This window comes from Eutrigla gurnardus (genome assembly GCF_963514095.1).
Source record: "Eutrigla gurnardus genome assembly, chromosome: 3".
Classification (NCBI taxonomy): Eukaryota; Metazoa; Chordata; class Actinopteri; order Perciformes; family Triglidae; genus Eutrigla; species Eutrigla gurnardus.
Genome location: NC_139917.1, coordinates 18,267,645 through 18,283,675, shown reverse-complemented (window position 1 = coordinate 18,283,675; position 16,031 = coordinate 18,267,645). Strand labels below are relative to the sequence as shown.

The window sequence follows — 16,031 nt, the reverse complement described above, 5'->3', positions numbered from 1 at the left end:
CCCTACTTCTTAGGAAAATACCTGGCCCATCAGCTGTGTTCATCAGCTGGTTGCCAACGCTGTCTGTCTGCTGGTTTGTGCTGGACAGGACTGGGTTTATTGGAGCCTTTTCAATTAAACAAGGTTGAATGAGCGTAATGAGACTGAATCATAGCAGTTAAGGTTCTGGGCTGTAAAACCAAAACAATCAACTAAAAAAGGGGAGTGCAGAGTCAGAGGTAAGCAAACCCAGTGCACGAGAGGATTTAAAACACAAACAGATGGTGCAGAGAAGGAAGCAGTGAGGCTAGAGCGAAGAACACTAAAAACAAGCAACACCATATGCCACCTGCCAAAAAGAGTCAAAACCTGTAGCAAGGCACAGCATGGCACAATCTGCAGAGAGCAGGTTAGTCTGTCTTGGTCCTAGTAGGAACATGTGGCTTGGCATCAGCTGGGTACAGCCTATCTAGCATTATGACGATGCAGCCATACAATCTCATGAAATCCTATCACTATAAAGGCAAGGTCATCAGGCGTGAGGAATACCTCAGAATGTAGTTCAGTCAGTGCAGCAGATTGTTCCTGAGAAACTGTTAAAGTTCACCTGCAAAGTGGCCCTTACTATTTACTGAAAAAACAAGACTGTAAATGGTAATGCAGAAGCAGAAATATAGTAAACAAATTAGTCTTGCAGATTCAGATTATGGTGGAGATTAACATGGGCGAGCACAAGTTTCTGTTACATAGAATCACTCCAAAGGAAAGTTTCTTAACCTTCTCAGATATCACTGCAAAGTAAATATGGCAGATATTTGCACAATCAGGTGTGGGTTGAATGTTGTGCCCGTGACTGATCCATTGGATTACTCGCTTAGCATTGTGAATGTTAAACTGTTCTGAAGAGAGGCTATATACACAGTATAATATATATAAATATAAATATAAATCAATTATCAATTTCTAAAAAGGATCCTTAAAAAGGATAGTTTAAACATTAAATACACGTTGAATAAGATCTCATTGTTTTAAAGTATTTACAAAAAATATCTCTCATGCACATAAGTCCAGTACAAAAGCAAGCCCTATAGTAGTTTAGATGTGAATGCACACAACATCACTCCACAAGTCTAGACAACCTATGCATCTAATAATAAACCCTTTCTGGGTTGCTGCGACAACTGACTTGCCAACAATGTCATCATGCCGTCTGCGGCGTTACAGTGGAAACTGCTTGGAAGCCAAGTGACGGCAGGTTAATCAGCTTGGTTGTGGCAATATGTGTGGAGGAGAGGGGAGATTAGGCTCACACACTCAGGTCACTACAAACACACACATGCCTAAGTTCATTCTCATCTCTGGGCAAAATACAAATAAAGGAAAAGGCATTACATTTAGTCACCAGGGTAGCATCAAACAACTTGTTTTTAATTTTCAATGAATCTGCCAAAAAAATGTATTGATTTATTGATCAATCATTTGCCAGAAAGTGTAGAAAAATGTCCACCATGAACACACTTTTTAAGTAAATATAAAGATCCAAAACAAGGAGATTTGAAGAACAGTTCTTCAACACTGTTTTACATTCAGTGTATAAAGTTTATCTCTACTTAGAAGCACTGTCTTCTTTGAATCTCTTTCAACGAAAAAAACAACATTTTTCTGATAGTTTCATCAAATGGGTGAAAATGGGTAGGTATTTATGTTCACGCCTTCCTTTTAAATTTGTTTAAGCATTTGCCAAATACAAAGCTGATGTGGTCCACTTCTTAGCAAGCTATCAAACTGACACATTAACTTACTACAAACCTTATAAATTCAAGTATGCAAAGACTGAACTCAAAAAACACAAAGACAACACAAAGCAGTAGTTAACATCTTAGAATATGAAGCTTCATATGAAGACAGCAATATGACAAAAAATAAACCAATGTGTGTATGAAAACACGAGTAAATGCCCTAAATTAGGTCAATTGATTTCATTTTACTCCTCCCTAGACCTAATGGGTATTTTATCGCTTTCTATTTGTTATTGTGCCATGTGACTTGTTGCTGAAAGGTCACAATGGAAACGTGAGTGAGGTTTGGAGAGAAGTGCCACAGCATACCGATACTCCTTCCATACTGGACCAATTATTTTGTTCCCATTAGTCACTTTAATACTAGATAACAGGAAGTGAAGGCTCAGGATCAACACCCGGAGCAGCATGCGCCAGTGACATTGACTTGACCGACGTACCGATCCGTTCCACTTCACACAAGCTAATTTTTTGCAAGAGCTACAAACAGCTATCAAATCTTTGTGTTTTAAATAAGTCCAGTGAGCTCCTCCAGAGCTAAAGAATGGACAGGCTTCACCTGTTTTAATAAATGTCTCGTCACACAGTCGACATTTGCATGTTTTATGCAGAGTATTCTCGACGTTCCATCTAAACAAGTTTCCTCCCGACACTATTTTGCTGCTGCACCACAGCGGCTTCCGAAGCTTAGCGCCGCCCCAAGACCATTGTGATTTGTGAAAGAAATACAAACAAGCCAGAGCGTTTTTTCCCCCCAATCCCGGAGATGCAATATAATGTAGCCAGACCATTCTACTGTGGAGAAGGGGCTGGTAAAACTACTTAAATACAAATACATGGTAAAGTAGGATCCAAGCTGAAACATAGAGATTTTAACCTTTAGACACAACACACCACCCAGTCCCAAAATATTTCACATCAGAGGTCAAGGAGGAAGAAGGTGTTTTGGAGAGTATCAAGTGAAGCCAATAACTGATAAGTCCATGTCTACACACTACACTGTGTGTTAAGTGTACACAAAACAGTACTTACAGAAGTACTTCAGCGTCTCTTCAATCTGCTCGTGTGTGAGTCCCAGAGCGACAGTTGGTGGCAGTAGAGGGAGGTGCAGCCAGTCATCATTGTCGTAGCCAAACACACTGTCTGCTCGAAGAGTGTAGTTGGGCTGACCCTCTGATAGGAGGCTCACTATTTCCAACTCTGGCAGGTCTGAACAAAGGTCTTAGTGGGAAGGTTTTGTTTGTACATGTGTGCAATGGTATAAAGATTTGTGAGTTCATGGGTTTATGTATGAGGAGAGAAAAACAAAGAAACAGAAAGGAAGGAGCACTTTAATAACCACAATTAGGCTGACATGTCACCTACAATCACACAGTGCCCTCTAGTGATAACTCTACAAAACTAGTAATTTGCAGATTGATGCATGAGTGCATTTTTATTTATTTATCTAGATATTGCACTCATTCACTTATATTTAAAATAATAATAATTGCATACTTATCATTGTAACTCACCTGTTAATGTTGACACATCGTGATAGGGTCGTTGTCCCACGTCCCTGAGGTTCTCACGTGAATCAAGATGAAGAGGCTGGGGGTCCACATGCAGGGCCCCCTGTGCCTCCCCCTGCCCCTCATGGAGGGAGAAAGCTGGCTGGGAGTCCAGGTGGGCCTGTGGGGGCCAGGAGGGAGGAGAAAGAAGAATAGGAGGAGGAGAAGAAGAAGGAGAGGAGGCAGGGTGGGACAGCTTGACTGGGGCTGGAGGGTTCAGGGTGAAGGCAAAACCAGAGCTGGTTGTCCCGCTGTGGGACTGAGGCCCCCTGGTGGCTCAGGGAGTCGACGCAGGTTTCCAGTGCATAAGGCTCCGATGGCTGAGAAGGTGCTGACTAGAGAGTGAAAAACACAAGAGGTAGACAGGGGAGAAACAAGAGTAGAAACATTAGTATATATGTGCAGGAATGTCTTTAATATAGTGCAGCACAACATCATTATTATAATTATTTTTGCTGAACATTGCAATCACATAAAGCACTGTATGCCAAGACTGCAATATGGTGCGATGACACACGTTTTTTGGTGTATTTATTTATATTTTAATAGACCCTCAATTAGTAAAAAAAAAATTAAGTAAATAACATCTCTCATACTAGTATCAAACGACTTGGAAAATAAGGTTGATCACACCATATATATATTTCTTTTACTTTTTTCATTTAGTCTAACATACTATATATCTATGATATGAAACAGTGATAGCAAAGAAGGGATCATAAGATATCAACAACCCAAAAGCAGCCCATAATACATCTAATTATGTAAGTAACTGAGACTCATTAATTTTTCAAATGATCTGAACTCTTCCAGCAGCATCAAACCTTTATTTTGATCAAAGGGCCTTTCAGTAATTAAACAGGGCCTGGCCTTCTGCCTGTGTTTTCAGGTCACAAAGATAGAGTTACCACTGCCCCAAGCACACAGATCAGTTTCCTCCTAATTGTAATACCCATTTTAAACACACACACACACACACACACACACACACACACACACACACACACACACACACACACACACACACACACACACACACACACACACACACACACACACACACACACACACACACACACACACACACACACACACACACAGCAGTCTACTACAGCCAATTTATGCCAATGAGTGTAGATTAAATAGCACGAATGCCTCTCTATATTTGTAATGTATTTAACATTCTGAATCCATTTTTTATTTGTAATTAATTCATGAGAGCACGTTAGCATATTTTCACACTATAAAAGTAAACATAAACCTGGTAATATATACTACAAGCATACCACAAAATTGTGTGCATTTCATCACAGCACATTACATCCATGTGAAAATCAAAATACACAGGCATGTTGATGACAAAGATTTTACATTTTTATATACTGAATACACATTTATTTATATAGATATATATATATAAAATAAATATATAAAGATTCTCATACGGCTCAAAAACCTGTGTATTCAGTCATTACAATGCTCTTCTCATAAATTCAAGTCACATAATGGCTTCGTGCTTCACCCAGGCTGTTAACAAAAGGACATCTGATACCTCGACCCAGTTATTGCAGTCAATAAAACATGCTGCCGAGCGGGGAAAGGGTTAGGCCCAATTAAAGCAACAGCCACTACCGGTCTGTAGAGGGCAAGACACACGTAGCTGAAGACTGCAGCTGCTTACAGCTCATGACAAACCCATCTGATTACACTTGAATTGACTTGACCCCCCGGCACCAGTATCACTATCACCATGAAGCTCTTTATATCTGTATCATTGTCAGTCTAGTTCCCTCTACTGCTTACTGCAACACAGTTCATCCAATCAGCTGAGTGCTTTGTCTCGTGGCCAACACTTCCTCATCAATTTGTTTGCTCTTAAAGATGTGAAAGCAGTCACACCACCCGCACACACTTCAGCTATTCACTCAGACTACTTCTGGAAGTGGCTAAATCTACAGTAAATGTTATCACTTACACTTGATCCCGACGGAATAACATTCATTTAACAAACTGTGGCTATTAAAATCTTAATTTCACCAGCTATGTATTCATAATGAGAAAAAAAAGGTCCGTCCAGGCTTTTCACATTCACTCTGTCAGTTCCAATTTGGCAGTGAGTGAAACACACTGTTGGTTTGTTAACCACGCAGCCAAGCGAGACCCTGTCAACCACTTAGGGCTGACACCAGGGGACATGGTTATTAGCAATCTCTTCCTCCTTTGTATTCTTGTCTTTTTGCGGTGCTAGGAATGATGCCAGAGAGAAGGGAAGAAATGGTCAGCTGAATAACCAGCTGGACCCTAATTCAAACAGAACATAATGGAGCTGCAAAGAAGATTAGTGCACCAAACTCTGTTCAGAAACGGCAACAGAATAACTGGCCAAAAGCAACTTCAGGGGTTTTGGAAAATAAACTGTAACCAGAATGAATTTTACTTTAATCGAATAAAATAATAACTCAATAATAAGGTAACTAACTATTTATTATCTACAGTAGTAAAGGCTGGTGTTTTATGTTTTTTATCATCTGAACATGACACGTTAAACTTGGAGCCTGGACCTGTGCTAAACTCAGAGGTAAAGGGCATTTGAATAGTTCTACGTTGGTACTCTGTGCAAACAATGCCCTTCCAGAGGGTGCGTACGTGAGCAGAGGCACACAGAAGTGAAAGAGGAATTAAGGAAGGAGGGGGAGGGAGAGAGGACGACCACACTGAAGTGGCTGATGGAGGGGTGCATTTGAGAGACATGGGCACTCAGGTTGAGTAAGTCACGCTCTGAACGCTAGCCAAAAGCCTCGTTTCCGTTGACCTCTTCTGTAACTATAAGAGCCCTCCAAAAACCAATTAGTTTAAAGGCGGATCATTTTAATAAACTTTTTATTGGATAATGAATATCTGACAGGCAGCATGTGGTTCTTACTCATGCTGTTCATGTGACCAAGCTTCAAATTACCTTTCATGAGTCATTGAGCCATATCTTGACAGGAGAGTCTCTGTGTGGTGCAAAATCATAGATGTGGCATATAGGGGAATAAAAAGGAAATTAAAAGTGCATTCTGTTTTGTCTAAGTAAACATAAAAGAGCAGTAAATGCTTACAGGTCAGTCTACAGGGTTTCTGCAAGTTCATTTACATAGTTGAAAGTAGGGCTGCATCAAAAAATTAAAAAAAATTAAAAAAAATTCAGCTATCATATATTACAAAATGAGAAAATGGGAATATTTACCCAATATTTAAATACCTTTAATTTGCAAAAAAAAAAAAAAAGAATCAATCTGGTACTCTTTTAAACAAACTTGAGAGTTTAGATTATTGTGTGCTGTTGTAAACAAGTCAATCAATCAACACATAATTTGTATATAAATGACCCCTGATGCAATGAGGACAGTCCGAGCCGGTTGACAGTCGCCTGTCCCTCGCTATAGTGAGAGAGCTGCGAGCATTACATCTACAGCCCTGCGATGCATAGAGGTCCAAAGGTCTTCCCACACCGAGTTGAAAAATACCTAATTTAATGATACATGGTAACCATCTCACGATACTGTGTGACAATACAAAGCTAGCACAATAGGAAACTAACAAAAACTATCAAAACTTTACATTTACAGCATGTTGCACTCCAGAGATGAGCAGACGTGCATCAGGTCACAATCTGAGCACACCATTAAATTAAATCCACAAACAATTCCCAATACCTGCACATTGCTTGCACATACACACACAAACACACACACACTGCATCACGAGGCATTTATGGAGCAGTACATTTATCTATCCATGTTGCCAACCGATGGGATATTCTGCTGCTCAGGTTAGAACATCTGTAACATTCACATGGATACTATCACACTCACCCTTTATTCTGCAAAAATGTAGAAGCCAAAATATGTTGAGTCAAAGCTATGGTCTACATAGTGAAAAACAGTTGAGCCTCTGAGACAGATTTGAAAAAAGCATCCTGCCCCCCCAAACCAAACCCCTCCCCTCAGTTTTCCACAATTCGACGAGGCGGGATGACGAGGAGCAGGGGAGATGAGAGGATTGGATGGAGGGTACGAGCCAATGGGAGCCTTCCGGAGCAATGGCTCCCATTGGTCAATTTCTATGCAGGCCTACGGCTGATAGACTGAATTAATTGTTTTTTGGCATGGCTTTGTATGTCATCATACTGACTTCACTGCGCTGTAAACATTAGATGTTAATGAATTATTGTTTTAACACACATTATATGACCAAGAACAATTCTGTTGTTGTTTCCAGTGTAATAAATCACCCAACTCTGAACACCTTTAAGCTTTAAGCTATCTTTAGATCCAGTTAGATTTGGCCTTAGCTCATTGCAGATATATTGTATCATTGTATATGTAGTGGAACTTTGTCACCATTCTTTACTTTGTCCACATGTCCAAGGCTAGTGACAAGTTTATTTTTCAGCCGTAAAATTTCATACCCGGAACATTTCTTGTTAACAATACCTGTCTTGTGAGGTTATTGCCATAATTACACATCACGTCACACTGCCGTAAAAAGTATAATCCTGATGAATGACATCATGCATTCATGACTGTAAATTCAAGTTGTTCTGAAGCAGATTCCTGCATAGCGTTGAGTTGAGAGAACCATTAACAACTCTTAAGTTCTTTGCCAAGTCTTCACATCCAGGTCTCTGAACCAGTTCACAAAAGGAGTTAATTATTCATTCTATGACATCAGTCATAAAGGCGAGCGAGGTAAGAGCTAAGAAGTGGAAGTTAAAAATGTATAATACACAGCAGTACAGCCTTGTGTCATCTCCCCATATGGATCACTTTCAAACAACCCAGCCATGTTGTAAAATGATATATTTGCTGATATCTGTTATACTATTAATAACACCTTTATTTAAAGCAGGCTGAAGTCAGCACAATGCAAACACAAAGCCTACATCATGACGAAACACAGGATATGATGCCGGATACAAAACAAATATTGAAGTTTGCCACATTAAAGTGAGCTGGAAATGCTTGTGAAATGAACATGTGGCTTAGATGAAAACTTGGAGAATAAGCAGTCATCGATTAATCATCTGTTCTACAGAACAGTGAAAATCAAAGATAGATTCTGCTTACAATATGAAAAGCAACCAAGCGTAACACTTGAGAAGCTGAAACCAGGACATGTTTGGCACCTGTGTGATAAATGACAGTCAATCAATTATCAGAACTGTATACGATTAATCACCTAATTATAGCAGATGTGTGGGCCGCGGACCAATTAGAAAGACAGTTTTAACAGCTAGAAAGTGTCAGATATAGAGATACAACTGAGAAAGAGGTGGGAACGAGCATGGGAAACACACAACAGGCCGGTGTACAGAGGACCTTAACTTGAGCAAGAATGTCACCCTGACAACTGGGAGAGCTATATCTGGACAGTATTTCAACATGAAAAGAAAGTGGTCACAAAAAACTCTCTAAAAGGGCAATCTGCCCTGTTCACTCAACATACGGCCCTTTAAAATCAGCTACAGGAGCAGAAAGGGAAATGCAAGGCTTTGGTTAAAAACATCAGACCCATATATTCCAACTTACTCACCCTGTAGATCTTTGAAATTCAGGCAGGAATAATAACTTGTCTGACTCAGAGTTAAAGATTATGCTAGTCAGAGCCAGCATGCTGAGTTACTGACTGTCATGACCTTTAATACAGACATGTGGTTAGCAGATCAAGAGGCAAGGTTGAAATAATGATTCCAATCTGCAAATTTCCATTAGTATCAAAAGCCCTTATGTGTCCCTTCAGACGGCGTGAATTATTTTTACTTGAAAGAGTGCTTGATTATGTCAGATGGTTGCAGTAGATTTGAAGCAATCTTGAGCCCTTGTTGAATCCACCGCAGATAATTGTATAACCTTAAAATACACCTGGTTGTATTTTTGATTTTTAAGAAATCTTTGTATCCAACCTCAGCAACAAAGTTTCCCTGAATTTGAGCACTTCACTTAAGATAATCCACAGAGTTGAATGTGTAACTGAAATCTGGAAAAAAAAGAAAGGAAGAAAGGGCGCCAAACCACACATAAAGTTGGATTAAACTGTCGCTCAGCTGAATTGCAGTCAAGTGTCTTTGAGACAGAAAGTTGAAGACAGGGCCTAACATTTCTGTACTCAACTTGCAAAGTCAATTTTAGAGAGGGATGCAGGATGTTTTACTTGTCCTTACTAAATGGAAAGAAATCACACCACAATTGTTCTCTATTCTGAACATATTAGCCTCTCCTGGTAATGGACCTATTGGAACAAAGTGAAAATAACTGTCCGCTGTAATGTTTCAGCATGGGGTCAACGTGTTCAACCACGAATGCCAATGTTTTATGTTATGAGTCCAAACTTCTCAGATAAAAGTTCATAGGCATGTGTATGTGTTGTGGTGAGAAACAACTGAACCTAACAGACAACAGACAGAAAATTAAAAGGGAAATCTTACTGTGACACACTTAAATAGCAAATGGCAGTAAATTCCCTCGTTTTTGTGCAACTGTGGCACAATGAGGCAGACAAAACATCCTTTCATGTTGACATGACAAGTACCATGAGTTGGGGAAAAAAAAGCTTCTGTGCTGGATCAAGGCTAAGCAACACAGGCTGACCAACAGACACAGAGACTATTAGCTAAATGCTAATAACACTGAGCAAGCAAGGCAAGCCAAAGGATTTATTAAAGAACTGGAAGAGACTTACTGTGATGCTGCAGTAGTTAGCTTAGCATGTGATGTCTCATGCATCTACTGTCTCCTAGTGTATGTGTCCATCAAATGAAATGCTCTCCGGGCTGCTTTACCGGCCAGCTCCTGTCCTGTCCTGAGTGTGTCCTGAAGGAGAAAGAGAAAGCAACAGTGAGCCGGTGTGTGGAGGTGGGGCTGACGGGCGAATGAGAGGAGGAGGAGGAGGGACATACAGAGAAACGCTGGTCAATCACGGTGTGGACCAATATGCAGACAGAAGCTGAACTTAAAAGAAGAGCGACAGGTTATTGTACTCGAGCAGCAGCTCAGGATGTCCCGCTCCCTCATGGACCCGTCATTTGCATCAGCCAAACACTGCAAAGCTCTGGTTTCTACTGCACTATCCAAATTAGAGTTCCGCCTAATTGTTCAGCCTTTATCACTGTAACAATATCAAGTCTGTTTCTCAGCACTACTGATCACTGATTTACAGACAGTAATCAGTGATTAATTAACAGCTATCTAAAACAGAGTAAATCTATGCTATCTTGTTATAATGCCTGTGGACATCTTCCTCTTCATCGATATTTCTTCTACTATAGCATTCAATTCAATCATTGTGTCTACCTTGATGTGTTGTGGACCTGAATCTATCTTGCATGTATATCCTTATCTGGAATTTGTCTTAACGACCAGTTTAGGCTACATCCCAGGGGAGTAATGAAAACAAATGCACTTCTAGATACCATCAATGGTGTGTACAGTTTAGCATAAAGCTCACAGAGGCTGTCTCTGTTTGTTAAATCTGGCTTAACATCCTCGGGACAAAAAAAAAGCATTGTACTGGTTCAGTCATTAACAACAAACAAATGGAAAGACCAATACTTTATGGTGTTTGACTTTTGAACATAACCATCAAATTAGGTATGAAGGGCAATTTGATTTTCCAACATTTAAAACCTAAACAATTGACAGATTAGATTCTGGTCTGGTTGTTGACATTATAATTTAGTGGAGTCTTATTTAATGATTGCATGTTTACCAAAAAAGGGCATTGTAGTTTCTTCTGGAGCTTCCACTATTTCTAAAATAGCTGTGAGAGTGCCACCTCCTCCATTATGTAACACATAACCTGATATGGCCATGGTATCATAGGAAATAGCTAAAATATTCAATTACAGCACACAAGCTGTTGTCCAAAAAATAAGGAGCTTAAATTCCTCAACTATGCTGAACACGTTGAGCTGAAACCATTCTTTAAGAAAGGAAGCACTCTATACCTCGCAAACACATTGAAAATAACAACAGGAAGTTGTTTTTTTATTGTAAAACAATATGGCATTCTGGCAGCATTTAAAGTAAATTTCCAATCCCTAAGTAAAAGGACAGGAAAGCAACCTGAATTTTAAGGTGAGAAAAAAACATCACTCTAGTCAAGATTGCGTAAATAAAATGTGAAAAATAACCGTAGTTGAACCCAAATGTTCATATGTCCTGCACCAGGGGAATGGCAGCTAAAACTACTCAGAATACACAGACTGTAATGTTGGTAATAGCGTTGCTGTGAAATCAGATTCTTATCAGATAGTAAGAATCCAACTTCTCAAATGATATAAGATCAAATAAATATTTGTTCCAAAGGTTATAATGACACACAAAGAGATTACAATCATACTGCTTGTGGACATGATTGAGAATTGTCAAATAAAAGTAACCTTGCCCCCCACCCCACCCCCATGTTTTGCCACAAGATATTGTCATCCTTTTTTGTATTACTTTGGTAATCAGGAGAAATAAACTGTGAGGCCCTCTCATAATCAACTAGGGCTAGTGTGTGTGTAGTTCAAACTTAATACAATACAATAGTGGCTGTACAATATCTGTGTTTTGGAGCAAATTACACTATTTAATTACTTTGATCAATATAAACATGAAAAAAAAAACTGACAAACATGTCTGAACAGAAGCAGACAAACAACTTCCCTAAAACATAATACAATCCAAATCTGATTTATAGTCTAACTCTGATTGGCAAAAGCTTAAAAGCAGAAACAAAGAATACTTTCAGTGCGCCAGTCGCAGCATTTCATACATAGTGTTCAATACCCACCCAGTTCTATTAATAATACTTTTTTTTTTAAATGTAAGCCACTTTAATGTCATTCACAAAACGAAAAGAGAGAGAGAGAGAGAGCCTGAAACAGATTAACCAGTCCTCCCCCTGGCTGTATTACATGAAGGGTGATCATGTGCTTCATTTTGTGCAGTGTTTTACATTCTGAATACACAGTAAATAACACACAAAAGGTGCCATTCATTTCCTACCCGTGTATGTGTGTAGAGAGGGCGCACCTTGTGCGCGTCTTGCTGTCTGCAGTAATACTAAAGGTATACAGCAGCCATTGTTCCCTGGCTGGTCACAAAGGACGGGATGAATTATTTCAGCCTCTCGTGCTGATTGCAGGGTTCTGACATAGGATGGGTTGAACCCACGTTTATACTCTAACGGTCACTGATAAAAGTGACGGAACAGTTTGATGTAAAGTAACAAAAACTATATGTTAAATGCATAACGCCAAAGGCTAAGAGTTGACCAGTGACTCCTAACGATATCACCACTATCACTGGGTTATGTGATATCACAATTAGCAAAGATATGTTAGCTAGCTTAGCTACAAATATAGCATACCTTAGCAGCAACTACTTCTTCGCCACGAAGTTAATAGTTGAAGTTAAAGTGTAAGACAAGCAGCAGCTATGTGTTAAGAAGATGTTAAAAAAAAAAACAGGACGACTTGAATCGGAATAATCAACACTTCCACCGTCGGAGGAATCCCACCCCTGCAGCGGTGTGGAAATCCCCCCCAAAGTTTGGACAGTTCAAGAAACAAACTCCAAGGCGACAGGTGTAAAGAGAACTGTGTTTGAAACGAAAAGAAGTAAAGGAAAGGGAACAGGTTCAACTTACATGTTAGTTTCAATTGCGTCTATTCAAGGTCATAATCGGCACTGAAGTTTCCCACAGCGAACTCTCAGCTCAGCTGTCACAAACGGTCGGTCCGCTCCGTATTCCATTTGGTCATCTTGAAAGCGAGGCATCATGGGACATGTAGTTCTTCCATGAAATGCATTTTCCATTCACAATCCATTGTATTAAAGGTAAATAATTAATGATAGATTGTTTTTTGTTGTTGTTTTTTTAGAAAAGCGTGAGCCTGAGCCACCGAGAGTGGTTGTTAAGTTCTTATATATAAAAAAAAATAACGGCTGTATCGACAATTATCCAGTCACAGATTTATTGAATATCATATCTTTCTTCTGCATATAATATATGAGAGGGTGATGTACTCATGTTAAAGAAAAGCACGGCTCTATATTAGTAACTGGTCACATGCAACGTATTTTAAGCCAGAGAAATCACATCACACCCTGTTGATATTTTTGGTTGTCCTATCTGACAGAGAGCATGCCCAGTGTTTGTGACAGTGAAGCCAGCTGCTGGAGAAATGCATACTTTAAGCAGACGAAGCGCTGCACTGCTAATAAATAAACAAAAAAATAGCCATAATTAAGCAGATATTATACCTGTAACAGATCATCACATATCTCAAAAAGATCCACTTTCAACCATCAACAACAACTTTTACAAGCTTAACATCTGTGGGTTTGTTATGTATGCCATTTAAAGAACATCTGTGGTTATTTTTCGGCTGCCTCTCTTACCTTATCTTCCGGAACTAGTAAGGACGCCCACATGGGACAGGGCCAAATGCTGAGCTATTTTAACCAGCCACCAATCCCGTCGGAAAATCTACACATTGCTGCGCACCCTCAAACACAGAAACTCACACACATCCGATCCCAAATGCCTCTGGTCTAGCTGAGTGGTTATTGATTGTGTGAGTCTCTGTCTACCTCTAGTGGTAAAAAGGGAACATAAGGTTGTAGTTCAATTCAATTCAATTCAATTTTATTTATAGTGTCAAATCACAACAGAAGTAATCTCAGGACATTTAACACATTGAGCAGGACTAGAATACGCTCAAAATTTCAAGAGTCAACACAATTTCAAAGTCCCAACAACACCCAGGGGCAAACGTTACAGCGACAGTGGCGAGAAAAAACTGCCTTTATAGGCTTTTAGGCAGAAATCTAGTGCAGCCCAGGCCTTTGGGTTCCAACTGCATTTGGTGTTGGTAGTATAGTAGTAGTAGCATTAACAGTAGTAGTCATTATCATCTATGTGTTGATGGGTTGTTGTTGTTTTTGTGCATACCTTCATTAAATCATTAATTAAAAAATATGTATTTTTAGATACAATAATACAAATCAACAGGCTAGCTGGTAATTGTCTGATTTATACCTTTATACCATATAATTCAATGCTTTATTGTTTATGCAACTCCTTTCTAATTCTGATTTCTGCATTGGACAAACCAGTGTTGCTTACTCCTGTTGAAAGCTCCAGAACAAGTAACTATGTGGACCTTGATTGGGAATTGTTTTGTCTGCTGTTTCCCAACTCAACTTCTAAGCCAGCATGGACAATGGGCCCGAGAAGAAGTTGTCAATAATGTAAGTTTGAGCATCTAGTTCCAGGTGAGGAGAGTAACTTCTCTGAAGATTGTGCGATAAAGTCAAAAGCTCCAGAAGAAGTGAGTAAGTAAACCTTGAATGGAAATTGTCTTGTCAACTGTTGCTCTGAGGTCAAAACTATGCTTTCAAGATGTCTTTGTGGTTTTGGCAAAACCTGTGACTCCATCCATCCATCCATTGTCTACTGCTTATCCTGTATTCAGGGTCACGGGGGGGGGGGGGGGGGGGGGCTGGAGCCGATCCCAGCTGTCATCGGGCGAAGGCAACCTGTGACTCTTATTTTTATTTAATTTTTTTCTACTTTATGTCCTTGGTTTATTTTTACACTTATCTTAGTCAGTAAATGCTACAGGCGCTTAAACATCAAAAGTTAAATATACCAGAGTATATCTCTCCTACAGGAGGTCTCCTGCAGATCTACTGTCCATTGTTCCAAAACATTCCTCCGTGAACAGCCAACACTACGGTATCTGAATGTCTTCCATTTGAAAGAGATGATTAATAATTTACCAGAGCCTCCATCAATCCAGTGAGCTAGTGGTCTGCTCCGGGCCACTTCCTCTCCCAAGGACAATGGGGCCATATCCTGTGGGGTGAGACGCAGTGGACCAGAGAGTGCAAAACAGGCAAGTAAAGCAGGCACATCAAGTGTGTCCTACCCTCGGAGAAAAAGACGGATCCAAGCTACGGGATATTCCGAAAAATGTCTGAATTCGTAAACGCACGCTGTGTCATATTGCAGAGAGGCAGACAGAAACATGGGGAGAACTTCTTAGACTTCAACTCATGAGAATGTTTATACATAAAATTACTGTTTAATAAAATAAATGGACATCAAATTGCTTAATACTGAATAAGTGTTGATGACAACAACAAAAAAGGTCAGGTGTTTTTGACAGAGTGAGCATGAACTGAAGACCCACATGAATCCCACTCTTTTAATTCCTGGCTAATTTTCAAAATAAAGAGGCTACTATGTTCAAAACAATGGCTCCATTCATGTCATTGCTGCCTCTGTCTCTATCTAGGGACATCTGAGAAAGCCAAAACAAGTCGAAGACATGCAAATACAAGGGCAAGTACAGCTCTGAGAGTACGAAATTATGAAGCTGCTGTCCCATTCAGTGAATAGTCTAATAAACAAGGCCCTCAAGCAACTCATGAAAACCCAAGAATTTCAATCGGGCCTTTTAAAGAGCGGGCTGTCAGTCCACACATTCACTCTGACAAATATAATGGCTTCTATAAGACACAGTGGCCCAGCTTCCCCCTCCGTCACTGTCTCTTCCATTCTAGGAGGCACACTGATGACTGCCACAATGGCCACAAAGGGGAGAGCCATGACAATATGCCCCATGGCAAGACATAGTTTACAGCCTGACCTATCTGAGGCTGCCAGC

The 16,031-nt window shown here is 39.9% G+C and overlaps 1 protein-coding gene and 1 long non-coding RNA gene across 2 annotated transcripts in view; one reads left to right on the top strand and one right to left on the bottom strand.

Moving 5' to 3' along the window:
* The window catches only part of dpcd (deleted in primary ciliary dyskinesia homolog (mouse)), a 183,095-nt gene extending 170,650 nt beyond the window's left edge, over positions 1 to 12,445 (top strand). The window contains exon 7 of the transcript XR_014596910.1: positions 12,435 to 12,445. The gene's annotated coding sequence lies outside the window, so the exon portion shown is untranslated. The remainder of the gene's footprint in view (positions 1 to 12,434) is intronic.
* Positions 3,356 to 13,296, bottom strand: LOC311011629. Its single transcript, XR_014596911.1, has 3 exons — positions 13,004 to 13,296; positions 10,052 to 10,182; positions 3,356 to 3,663 (listed from the first exon to the last, which is right to left on the bottom strand). It is a non-coding gene; the product is annotated as an uncharacterized lncRNA (long non-coding RNA).
* Positions 13,297 to 16,031: the final 2,735 nt, after the last annotated feature.